Genomic DNA, 13,388 nt, shown 5'->3' with positions numbered 1-13,388 from the left:
CGGCCGTGTAAGCCAGTGCTGTGGAGTCGGTTGCGAATTGTTTCATCACTGCAACGTAGACTAAACTCAACCCGAATACTGGGAGCTGTGCGAAATGGATCCGCACGTATGGCAGCAAGTATGGCCTACATTGGATGGAGAAGATACGATAACTAATGATTATATATTGCATTATAATAGGTTTTCGTATCACCCAGGTTGTATCTTACATAAAATACGTCCTTCATTAAGTAGTATATAAACCATGTCTATAGTTCTTAGCATCAGCATGTGTATTATAATCGCAAACCTCATCCTGCTGTGCAGATGTGCAGCTTGGATAACCCCCCCGAGGTCGGTTGTCTGTCTCGCCAGTTTCCTCATATCGCCGTATCCAGAAAGCAACGGTTTGTTTCGAAACACCAACCTGTCTGGCAACGTCAGCATTGTTGTAGCCCTCCATGTGAAGAAAGATTATACGTTGTCATGTTTCATATGAAGTCTCCATGGTGAACGGCGATTCCAGGTAGGAGGATTACTACTTCGACTCGGACTCACTTCAGTGGATATAATTGAACAGTAACTAGTGCCGTAATGGGACTGCTACACTGGGAGGCTACAGAATGACACTGGTTCGTTCATTGCAATCACTGTCAGTTCATATATCCGTGTATGGCAACTCAGACTTCGTTTGTTTAAAGGATGATTTATAGAATAGGTTATGCTAAATATGGCTGCCTAATACTGTTACTGATAATGTTTCATATGTTATGATGTAACATTCTTGCCGTATTTTGGTAACCTTACACACACTGTGCAAGTGATATTACAAACCATTATTAGCAACCTTGGATGTCGACTACATGCTTACCAACCTTGCCGAAACCGCCTGCATGATCCACAACTTACGTTTTCGGAACTATCTACCCTCGAGTGAGGATACTTTTTTGAGGTACTGTACATCAGGCTCCACCACCCCTAGACACATGTAAAAAGGGCCACTCACCTTACACTGGAGCAACAGTTCTGATTTTGGGGGTATCACACGCACACACCACCAACCCAAACTCCACACACACACCACACACAGCTCTGTTGCCCCACTGTTGCCAGGTATCATGATTTCAGTTCTTTGAGTAAGCTGTAGAAATACTTTGGAGTTTTTACAATAGAAAACTATAAGCATTATCTTAATAAAGGCAAATTTTTGGAGGAAAAAAAATTATAATATCTTACCAGAACTGTTGACAACCTTCAATAGCCACACTTCAAGCCAGAGCTGCCATACTGACGAAGAGCCAGCAAATTCCATCTCCCCCCAGATTCTTTCCTTCTACTTGTCCCTCCCCACCCTCCTCCCTCCTTCCTTTTTATTCTTTTCCTCAATTTCTTTTCCTTCCTTTCCTCTCCATTTTCCTCCACCTCTTGTCCGTTTTGTTCCCTTCACTCCTCCCTGAAATGCACGCTACTTCCATCCCTCCTCTCCCTTCAACTGCCCTCTCTCCTCCCTACCCTTCCATCCCTCCTCCCTCCTTCTCCCTTTACTTCCTCCCTCCCCTCTATAACCCCCTCCTTACTCCCCCACCTCCACTCCCTCTCTCCTCCTGCTTCCCATTCAACCCTTCCTTCCTCCCCCTCTTCTCGTTCTTCCTATCTCTCTTTCTTGAAAATTCGATATTTTCAGCACACACACACACACACACACACACACACAGATTATGTATGGGATGATGTTGATTACATGAACTGATGCAGATGCTGAATGAAGCCATAACTATAGGAATGTTAAACTTGGGGAAGTCATAACAGCTAACAGTAAAGAAATACTCCACTGACTTTTCCTACAATGGGTGTAATAATTATACAACTGCACTTTTTATCTATATGCAGCCAGACGGCATAATCTTGGAAGGGGTGGTCGCAAGTAAACTGCGTTCATATAACCGTGTCCTCCCTCATTAAGTGGCACCCATCTAAATTATACCAACCTCAGTTATGTAGCCTTCCTCTGCACCACATCGTTCTACCTAATCCTTAGTTTTTCTTTCCCCATCTCCCCCTCCAGCTGACTTAGCACACTCATTCGTTCTCAATCTCCCATTCTCCATTCTCTCCACAAGACCAAATCATCTCAGGGTACTTCTCCCAACGCTTTCCAGCACATCCACATCAGTATTTCGTTCCTACTATTACAGACGACTTGTTTCGTAGATGTCAGGTTATTGTTTTTAAATCAACAGGTGGCGCACTAAAAGTTTCATAATCTTTCTTGTAATTAATTCACCAATATTATATTTCATAATGTCAGTGATGAGGGAAATAATGGAAGTTAGCAAAATTCATTTACTACGCTAAGTGGGAACCATATAAGCAAAATGTAAATGCCTGTTGGTCTAGTGTTTTCAGGCAGTCAAACTGAATACGGCCTAGAAAGGGCTTAACCCCTTCAGTGCCAAAACGCCTAATAAAATCTAAGAATTTGCTGGGACTTATTATTCAAATAATTCTCTAAAAAGCAAGTACCTGGCCGTTGTTGTTGTAAACGACTGGGATTAGGAACTTAACCCAAGCTCCTTGGGGGGGAAATAAAAGATGCCATCAAAGAGACCTGACCTGTCGTGCCACATGACCTGTACACCATACTGCTTGACCTGCCAGGACAGGTCAGCTTGTAGAACAAATTATTGGAAGAAAAGTGTAGGGCAGGGCAGGCCAGGGAAGGTCAGGATAGGGAAGAATAGACTAAGGCTAAGCAGGGTAGAGATGGACAGGTTACGGTAGGACGGGGAAGGGCAAGGAATGGTTGGATAGGACAATGCAGGAGAGGGCAGGAAAAGGTAGGGAAAGATAGAGCTGGACAGTACAGGAAAGGGCAGAGCAGGACAAGGCAGGGCAAGATATTGCAGAGCAGGACAGGACTTTTTAATCAAAAGGGTTGATCTTTTCATCACTTGAGAGGTGCGGGAGAGGGACGCCTTCACGTGGCCCAACATCAATTTTGGGTGACTCCACTGCCGGGTCATACAAACCTCCCTCGACTCATTTCCTAGTCTCCAAAAAGAGGTTGTTGGACTGTACGAGGAAAAAAAGAAAAAAAAAAAAAAAGGATGCTGGAAGCCATAACACAATTAAATTTGAGATTCTGCATTCATTTTTTATTTCCATGATTATCTGAGTATTATTCCTTATTTACCCTTAAGTATAAACTGCACACTTTGAGGAAAGATGTAGCGAAAGGCCAAGCAAGAATGTGTTTATACGGACGAAGCAACATTTCTACAGGACACCCCAATCAAAAACGTTTTCTTTAAAAGTTGCCTCTAAGAAAACACTATATTTAATGGTACCTGTCCTAAAGGTTACTGATAAGACTGTACTTCCTTTTTCTTTCTTCTTCTTCTTCTTCTTCTTCTCCTCCTCCTCTCCTCCTCCTTAACATAGCGTCACGTCACGTCATGATACATTTTTCAATTTAATCAATGCAAATGAGGTAACATACAGTAAGCACAGATTAGGATCTGCACAGATAGCCCTGAGTTAACGGTCACTACTCTTACTTTCGACCTGTGATGGGCTGTGGATCACCGAGGGTCCCTGTTAGTCAAGTGACCACCATAGGGATTTTTTTAATGTACCAGGGGTCACTGCTTCAGGATTATACTTGTGTACTTGTCCCACATGGGAGAGTTCCTTGTCTCAGTGGAGTGAACGGAGCTAGGGCCTGATTGACTGCTGCCTACCTTAAAAGCGTCAGGCAAGGCTGCCGCACCACCCCTAAACATCCACAATGTGCAGTGTGTAGTTTCCACGTTATGTCCACAGACTTCCCATAAACTCAATGTACCGGTTTATAATGTCATGCCGTAACTATTAGTTTATTTGATTACTTTCTCTTTCAGGTTTCTGAATCGGGTATCATGTAGACAAAGTATTATAGAATGTGACTTTTCCTTTCCAGTATTTCCTATGAAATTTCAACGTCAGTTTTTCCGTGCTGCATGGTGGTTTTTCTCACTTTTTCCTGGAGGGTTTGGGGGTGGGGGAAGCCTTCTTGCTTTACTATCCTTATCCTTCAGCATGTAGAGTTAGATCTTGTAGTCACAGTTTTCTCTGTCACAAGCAGCCTCGAAAGGACCATAAGGTCGGTTGCTGTTTGCTTTCCTATGTAATCCTATGTAATCCTCCTCCTCCTCCTCTTCCTCTTCTTGTTTTTCTCCTCCTCCTCCTCCTCTTCCTTTTCTTGTTTTTCTCCTCCTCCTCCTCCTCCTCCTCTTTCTTCATTTCTTCTTCTAGTACTACCACAACAACAACAACAACAACAACAACAACTATTACTACTACTACTACTGCTACTACTACTACTACCACCACGACTACTTCTTCTTCATCTTTGTCTGTTTACTGGATCTGAATCTGTTACCTTTTCATCTTTATTTCTTACCTGTATATAATAAGTATGGCAGGGCAGGTAGGCCGTGCAGGACCAGGTAATGCAGGGTAAGATAAGGCAGTGTGGGCAGGACAGGGTATGGTAGGGTAGAGGAATTTAGGATATGAAACAGTAGGGTAGGATAGCTCAGGGTAGGGTAGGACAGGGCCGGGCATTGTAAGCACTGGGCAAGACAGGGTATGGCAGCTGGGGTAAGGTAGGGTACGGCAGAGCAGGTGCAGAGGAGAGCTGAAGAGGATGGCAGGCCAGGTAAGAGAAGGGTGTACCAGGACAGGGCAGGGTGCATCAGGGTACGAGAAGTAGGGTGGGGCCAGGCAGGGAAGGGCAGGACAGGGCAGGACAAGTAGGGGAAGGACAGTACAGGGCAGGGTATACTATGACGAGGTAAGGCAGAGCAGGGTAGGGCAGGCCAACACAAGGCACGCCAGTTCAGGATAGGGGAAGCCAGTGCAGGTTATGGCAAGGTAAGACATGGGGCAGGACAAGGTAGAGCAGGGCAAGGCAGGGCTGGGAAGGGGAGGGAGGGGCAGGACGGGGCAGGGCAAGAAAGGGTTGGGCAGTGCAGGGTAGAGCAGAGTAGGACAGGATATGAAAGGGCAGAGCCCAGCTCGGAAGGACAGAGTAGTACATGGTAGGAAGGGCAGGACAGAGCAGGGCAGAGTAGGATAGGATACGGCACAGCAGAGCAGTGTAGTAAAGGGGAGGGCAAGGCAGGACTGAAAGGGCAGGACAAGGCAGTGCAGGGCAGGGAAACACAGGGCTAGGCAAGGCAGAGCAGAGCAGGACAGGGTAGGACAAGACAGAGCAGAGCAAGGAAGGACAGAATAAGGCAAGGCAGAGCAGAGTAGGGCAGAGTAGGACAAGACAGTGCAGGGCAGGGAAGGACTGGACTAGGCAAGGCAGAGCGGAGCAGGGCAGAGCATGTTATGACAGGGTAGTACAACGTAGGAAGGGGAAGGGCAGGGCAACAAGTGGCAGGAATAGGCAGGGTACGATAGGGCAAGGTAGGTCAGGATATATGGCAGGACAAGGCAGGACACGGCTAGGCAGACAGGGTAAGGCAAGGTAGGGTAAGGCAAGACACAGATGGCCAGGTTATGGCAGGGTAGGACAATGTTGGGCAGGGCGGGGCAGGACAGGCAGGGAAAGGCAGTGTCAGGCAGAACAAGGAAGGGCAGGGTAGAATAGGGCAGTCCAGAGCAGGACACGAAGACAGGTTAATATCAGATAATTTGACTATGGTGAAGAGGTGCTGCAGAGAGGCGCCTTCATATTGTGGCACCAATATAACCAGGCGGCTTCACTGCCCGGTTATACAGACGTCCCTCAACTCCCTTTCTGTCTTTCGCAAGGATGATGATGAACTGTAGTAAAGGGAAAGCTTCACTCAGCAGTCCACTGGGTTCACGTTTCAGACGAACCTGGGGCACTGCTACAACTATTATGTTCAAAAAACCTTGGGCACCCGAAAGTGATGGAAAATATTATGCTCAATATACTGGGGAAGTAAAAAGAATTTAGTATTGTATTCCAAATAACGATGAGTGATTTTATGCAGCTCATAGAAACTCGCTGCAGCCAAAGAGTTGAGCCTTTGAGTGTAACATTTCTCCTCAAAAAGAGTAAAATTGCCTGGTTTAGTCTGAATGAAAGGCCACCAACATGTGTGTGGCAATAAAAGGGTTAGTCATGATCGTTTACAGTTCTACCGCCAAAATTATCCCTTAGCTGAATCAAAATTTATCCTTTTAGGAAGAATTTAAAAGCTGAGAGAGCCCATAGCAGTCAACAGGGAAAACAGAAATTATCAAAGAGTGCATACCTCCGCCAAGGTCAATGATTTACTGCTGTAATTCCTCTTTCCTACCAGGAAAATACTTTTACGGCCTCACTTAGCACCTTGGTGGACAACATTTAAGAAACTTCCAGTCACCATAATTGTTTGGTGGTCACTGCTTTCAGGAGGGTTGGTCAAAGCAGGGTCAGAAGGCTAATGTGCACACCAAGAACTTCAGGCAAATTGATCCACCAGCGATGCAGGTTTTGCAAGCATGCACGCAGGTGCCGTGTTCATTAATGTAGTGAATTTCCAACTGTACCTATTAAAAAGTGCCCATGTGCGTTAACGTCCACCAAAGAGACAGTTACTTAATTCAGTGGTCTTAGAATTCCATGATAAACAGTTTCAAAGAGCGCATACCTCTCTTTAAAAGCATATGATGCAAGATTTATTTTTGTATCCGGATACAGATCCACCTCAAAATCTGATAAACTCATGCTTGTTCCACTGTCCACCTATCCACAAGATTTCATAGACATATGTTAACAATGTTTTCATATACCATGTGCACAGACAAACTGACACAGGTGCATCCATAACATTCATCCATCTTCTCTGGAGAAGGTAATAATAGTCTAGCTTAACCAAAAACATTCTCTCGACTTAGGAAAGCCCTGCCGTAGTGAAGCGGGTATGCATAAGTTGTTCCTCAGTAGAAGTCCGTATCGTTGTCAACCCGTGAGGATAATCCACCTCTTTTGCAGCTCTGCGCCGCGAATTCTTAGCTTGGGGCTCGTATTCTTGTATTCTTTGGAGCCTTTCCAGCACCTTTCCCTTATTAGTTTATTCCCATATACAGTATGTTGTGCTGGTATTCTCGTGTATGTTACTTATGCAACTTATGTCTATGTTGTAGAGCCATAAATACTGTACAGTACAATAGTAAGATGTAATATGGAATATAAATCGCTAGGGAAGAGGTGAAAGGCAACCTCTTTATCCGTGGAGAATACGGGACTACATATTCGGATTTTGTCTGCATGTGCTATATTTGTAATACATATCCGTAGTTCTTATTTTCCATAATAAACCCGTTAGTCACGGCCAGTTTATTCCTCAAGCTGAATGAAACTGTACGTCGTCTGCTGGAGAATGACTTTATTCTCAGGTTAGTTGTGACAGTTTTCAGAATTTTTATTTATTTTTTATTTTATTTTACCCAAGGCTTTTCATAAGCATAGGTGTTCTTGTTCTTGCTTAATCTAGGTCTGTCTGGCTGCGCAGACGTCGACCACAGGCAAGTAATTGCTTTTGTGGAGTCGTCGTAAAAGGTGCAATACAGTACATATATTCCCCGTGAGGAACCGGCGGTCCCTTGTGGTTGACAGCACCTCATCAGGGTCGACCGGGATCCATTCGCACTGCGAGGTACAGTACAGGGATGAATGAAATCAGACTCCTTTTGGGTAGCCACATCTGCTCCGTTCCATCCAGTGTGCACAGCCACCACTTGCCGGCTCCCCGTCAGGGTCTCTTGAATGTTGTATGATTATCTAACGTTAGCCGAATTTAAATACAGATCAGGAGATTTGCGGCTAAAGGATTCAAGTCGGTTAAATTTACATGAGTCATTCGCCTCTTGACTGACCCACTGAGGATTAACTCGTAATTACTACCGCCAGTCAGCTTTCCTCATCATAGTATGGATCTCTCGTAGTGTAGAATTTAGACATAATACCGGGTAACTCCTTAGGTAGTAGGTAGGGACGCCCACCATCCACTCACTTGATGTGGTATTCTACTTCTTTCTTTGTTTTTAGTATATTGCAGTTTTAGTATTCATTCGATGTATCACTGCCTTTATGTGAATCTACACTAAGTGTCAAACCTGATGATTTCCTGTAACCCAGGAAGCCTTTCACATCGCTGGGTGGTAAGCATATAGTCATATAACGAGGTGATATGGAGCTTACTATGGTGCCCCTATTAGCTGGGTGAAGAGATGCAAAAGCGGAGTCCATCCGGAAACGTAATCTCCACACTCTTCCTCGAGCTTGGCTGTGGTGAGGCACTGTCTGCCGCAAGGGAGCATTGGTTTATTGCACGGGATGGCTCTGCAGAGGCGACTGCTTACCTGCGGTTGATAAGTCTGCTTGATCAGACACATCGGGATTATTCAACAAAAATAACAAAACAGAAGCAACTCTACTCTGACTCTTTGAGGAATACTATGTTTTTAAATTATCGTGAAATGTTCATATCGAGAACTGGGTCTGAAGGTATGTGTAAAGGAAAGTTTAAAAGGATTTTCATCTACTATGGAAAAATATTTTACATCCATTTGATGCATGAACACACACACACACACACACACACACACACACACACACACACACACACACACACACACACACCTCCCTACTGGAAAAAGCTACCCTATCTATGAGAAAACCAAACTAATCAGTTATGACAATTTAGAGACAGTCTGTTCTAAACACACACACACACACACACACACACACACACACACACACACACACACACACACACACAAAGAAAACGGAGAAATAGGCGGTTTTGTCGATTTTCTGGATTTTTTGCTACCTTGAGGGTGACTTTCGGTCCAGAAAAGCTCATGAACCAAAACTGAATGTCCATAAAGACTAAAACATTTGTGCATTGGAATTATAAAAGATTTTGTTCGGGAAGGGCACTGGATGTATCGGCATCGTCCCTACAAAGCTGAAAGAGTGTCTACCAGCGCTCTTAAAAGAAAACTTTGAGTCACATCTGGATGATTTGATTCTTTACACGTACCGTAATCAAGACTTATTTTCATCATACTGTGACTGATTAAACTAAAGTCCTACAGTAATACTAGTATACCAGTTTAGCACGAATGGATTTAAATGATACTGCATACTTACACACTTCACTCTGTCAATCGTATAAAACATTGTATCTGAGAAACTACCCAACCACTGAATTTAGACATCAGCAGGAAATGAAAGCAGCTCTCCCACCGGCGTGAGGCTTAGTGAGCATCAACTGGGCCGCTGCACTGATTCATTAATGGTGATATACTCGATGACAGAGTGCGTATTGCTTACTCTTCTGAGATGACACAGTGCGTATTGCTTATTCTTCTGAGATGAAAGAGTGCGTATTGCTTATTCTTCTGAGATGACAGATTGCGTATTGCTTATTCTTTTGGGATGACAGACTGCGTATTGCTTATTCTTCAGAGATGACAGACTGCGTATTGCTTATTTTTCTGAGATGACAGGGTGCGTATTGCTTAATCTTCTGAGATGACAGAGTGCGTATTGCTTATTCTTCTGGGATGACAGAATGCGTATTGCTTATTCTTCTGATTTAACCCTCCCCAGTGCTGAACCCTCCATGCAGACCCATACTTCATGTGCCGACGTCGGGATGATTACCTCGAAAATCGACACAAATCTTTTCCTACAGAACTGTAGGGATATATCTGATACACCAGCCGGTAAGGTTGATGGTCTCCAAGTGAATTCCTGTGATTAATCTTGAGTGGTGTAAGATTCAGTGATTGCTGTCACACACTGAGGGAAAGGAGGGTCATTACCCCTGGGGGAAGGGAAATTAAATACCCCTGGGTGCAAAAGAAGCTAATTATCTTCTAATAGTAGTTGCAGCAACAGCAGCAGTAACAGTAGTAGTAGTAGTAGTAGTCGTAGTAGTGGTAGTAGTAGTAGTAATCCCAGGCTAATCTGTACGGGAGCAAAGAGGAATGTGCTCCGAAGCTGCCCTTTGTCTTTTGTCCACATCAAGATGTTAGGGGATAAGGAGGAGACTGAGAAACCTTTGCATAACCAGGCAGCTCCAACGCCTCTACATACCAGTACCACTACCTGATGGCTTTCCTCTCCAGCACCATGCCTTTAAATGAGGGTTAAACATCTCTAGGGGCAGGTTAATGAGGTACTGTTTTGTGTGTGTCGTTCTGCCGTGCGGAATATTTGGGTGTTGCCTGATTGATATAAATCGTCTTATTATAGCCCCCAGTTCTCTACAGCTCGTGCTAAATGGACACCGCCGCCACTAGCATTAGCCGGCGTCCATGGCCACAACCAACACCGCAAGGATCAACTCCAGATCCTTCTTGTCGGGCCATCTTAAAGGAAAAGTGTATTGAAATTATCTATCTATCTATTTCTCTGTCTGTCTATCTGTCTACCTATCTGTGTCTATCTATCTATCTATCTATCTATATCTATCTATCTATTTATCTATATACAGTATATCTACCTATCTATCTATCTATATGTATCCATCCATCCATCCATCATCCAATCCTACGTTGCCCCATGAGGAGCGTAGGAGCCCGGGGCTAGGCAGTTGGTCCTGACATTTAAGATGAGAGTGGCCAACCTCATCCATCCCTGAGTGGCATTACGTGAGCAATAAACCCCAACCATCCTTTGGATATAAACCTTCACCGGCTCAGTCCGATTGGAGCACAATAATTACCCACTAAACCACCAGGCGCCAAAATTTGGTTATATGGTTACCACCCAGCGTAGTAAATAGTTTCCTGGTGTATAGGAAACCATTTGGCTTGTCACTCAGTGTAGAGTCACCCAGGGGCAGAAGAAAGAGGAAAGAATGAAGGAATGAAAGACAGAAGAGGGAGTGTAAAGTCACTCGTAGGCAGAAGGACGAGGAAAGAATGAAGGAAAGAAAGATAGAAGATGGAAGGAAAGAAGGATGGAGGAGAGGACAGGGCAGACACCCGAGAGCAGCACTACATTGAGTGAGTGGATGGTGAGCCCCCCCACCTGCCACAAAATATATATATATATATATATATATATATATATATAATTCATTATAAAGTTGCAGAAGCAGAAGAGTGCAAGAAAAATCAATACCCGTGCACACTGCAACACCACCTCTGCATTTGCCGACGTAGTGCAGTTGCTGTGTGGACGCTGCTGTTGTTGTACCAGCACCCTGCCCCTGCTGCTGCTGTACAGGTTCTGTGTGGAAGCTGCTGTTGCCCCAACACTGTGCCCCTGCCTGGACATTCCTGCTGCTGCCTCAGCACACTGGACGCTACTGTTGCTGTATCTACACACTGTCCCTGCCTGGCTGTACAATTCCTTTGGACAAGACATGTGGCCAGTGTGGTGCTGGTGTATGAGCGCCACAACAGTGGCTGTGTGGATGTTTCTGCCACCACCAGCCGTAGAAGGCGAAGACTTGTGTCTGTGGCGATCAGTCCAGGTCTCCCTCACTAACCTCAGGATCAGCACTGTGCAGCGGGAGAGCCTCGCTGTTCCCTCTGGCGCCAACCATGGTATCTACTGCTCCACCAACCGTGCACGGCGTGACTGGTGTATCTTATGGTGTTTCAACACCGACACAGCAGACTGCCTCTTCTCCAACATTATTGTGATGCCAACCTACGTGGAGACCCACACGACCTACGCCATGACCTGCCACACACGCAAACCCAAAGACTACGCCACCAATGCCAACATCACAACTGGCTTAGTGGATGACAGTTCACCCTGGCGAACGGAAGGAAATCTCGCTGATGGTTTTTATAACTTCCTTTTTGATAACAGTTTCATGAGCAAAAAGGAAGCTCCGACTGAGGCATGGTTCGCTGTCGATTTCGGTTAGGTTACCTTCGCCACGTTGTCCTCGTGGCACCAAAAAGTTAGGCTAACGAGCGCTTCAGGGCATTCGAGGTTCGCACTGGTATGACAGCCGTAAGATCTTTTGAGGATATTTATGGCCACAGTCTCATGGGCTATTTTCCAGGGCCATGAATTGATAATGAGGAGATTGATATCGAGTCCAATAAGCCCATATCCTCCAGGTTCGTGTATGTAAGGCAACTGAACACCACCACACACTTTCAAATTGCACACCTTGAAGTGTACTGAAAGTCAGTCGTGCCAGTCTCTGAAAAGTTGCTAAAGATTTTACTTCACAGGTTATATACAGAGTGCCTCATATTTAACGCTTCATTTCCACTCCGCCGGGTGATTTCTCGTGTATTGAGGAGACGGCTTAATCAGTGCTATCAGTATATATCCTGCATCATTTATTCATTTCCTTTTCCAAATGCCACAACCAGGCCCACAATAGCCGACTGAGCCATCCCCTGCACCACATGAGACAGTGCCACGTCAGTTTCTACTAGAGTGCTATTGGCAGACCACTCTGATAGCCAGGTTTCTTTCAGCCTACAAATAAATTGACACTTATTTAGTTTCACAGCTCAGATTGTATTTTAATGCTCACCATTGTCTTACGGCATATATATAACTAAATTTTATGTGTGTCTTCATGAACTTGTCGGAAGAAGGAGGGAAGAGACAGGAAACAGCTTAATTCCTCTGTTGGTTTATTCTTTTCAGTAGTATAACGTCTTTAGCGCTCTTTCTCATCTCTTATACAACTCTGAAAATTATCTCTGTTACGCAACGCTCCTATTCACCCCTCTCATTCAACTGTTATTCAATTCCTATTCAACTCATTCATATCTCTTATGCAGTTCAGAATCAACTCTCACATTCAGCTCTTATGCAACGCGCTTATTCAGCTCTCCTATTCATCTTTATTCAGCTCATTCACTTCTTTTTTGCAAGTCTCAAAGTTAGCCCTCTAATTAAACTCCCTGATTCAATTTTTTCTTTTTTAACTCCCTTATTCATCTGTGATTTAATTTTTATTCAGCTCAGTCACCTCTCTTACGCAACTCTCATATTCAGCTCTCAAATTCATGACTTATTCAGCGCTCTTAGTCAGCTCTCTTATGCATCTCTGTTATTCACCTCTCATTCATCTCATATTCACTCCTTTTACGCAGCTCCACAAGGATTTCCCTGACTGAAAAGTTTAACATCCTTTATCTTCCTCAAAATATTAACCAGCTCAACAAGAAAGATATTTTCCAAGATCAGTAAGTTCGTGGTACTGAAAGGGTAATTGGACAATGTATGCAAACCCAGTATAATGACGAGCCTTCCTGGAATAAAATCATACGCAGTAGTTTTAGCAGACTGGCAGAAGAATGTTTGATGTGTTTAATTTGCCTGAGAAAAACTTAAGACAGATATAATGTCTAGCAAACACTTGGGGTAATCTCTCTCTCTCTCTCTCTCTCTTTCTCTCTCTCTCTCTCTC

This window comes from Coenobita brevimanus, chromosome 2, assembly GCF_032717465.1.
Source record: "Coenobita brevimanus isolate Jiangsu-jjx chromosome 2, ASM3271746v2, whole genome shotgun sequence".
Lineage (NCBI taxonomy): Eukaryota > Metazoa > Arthropoda > Malacostraca > Decapoda > Coenobitidae > Coenobita > Coenobita brevimanus.
Note: the sequence above shows the minus strand (reverse complement) of the source record.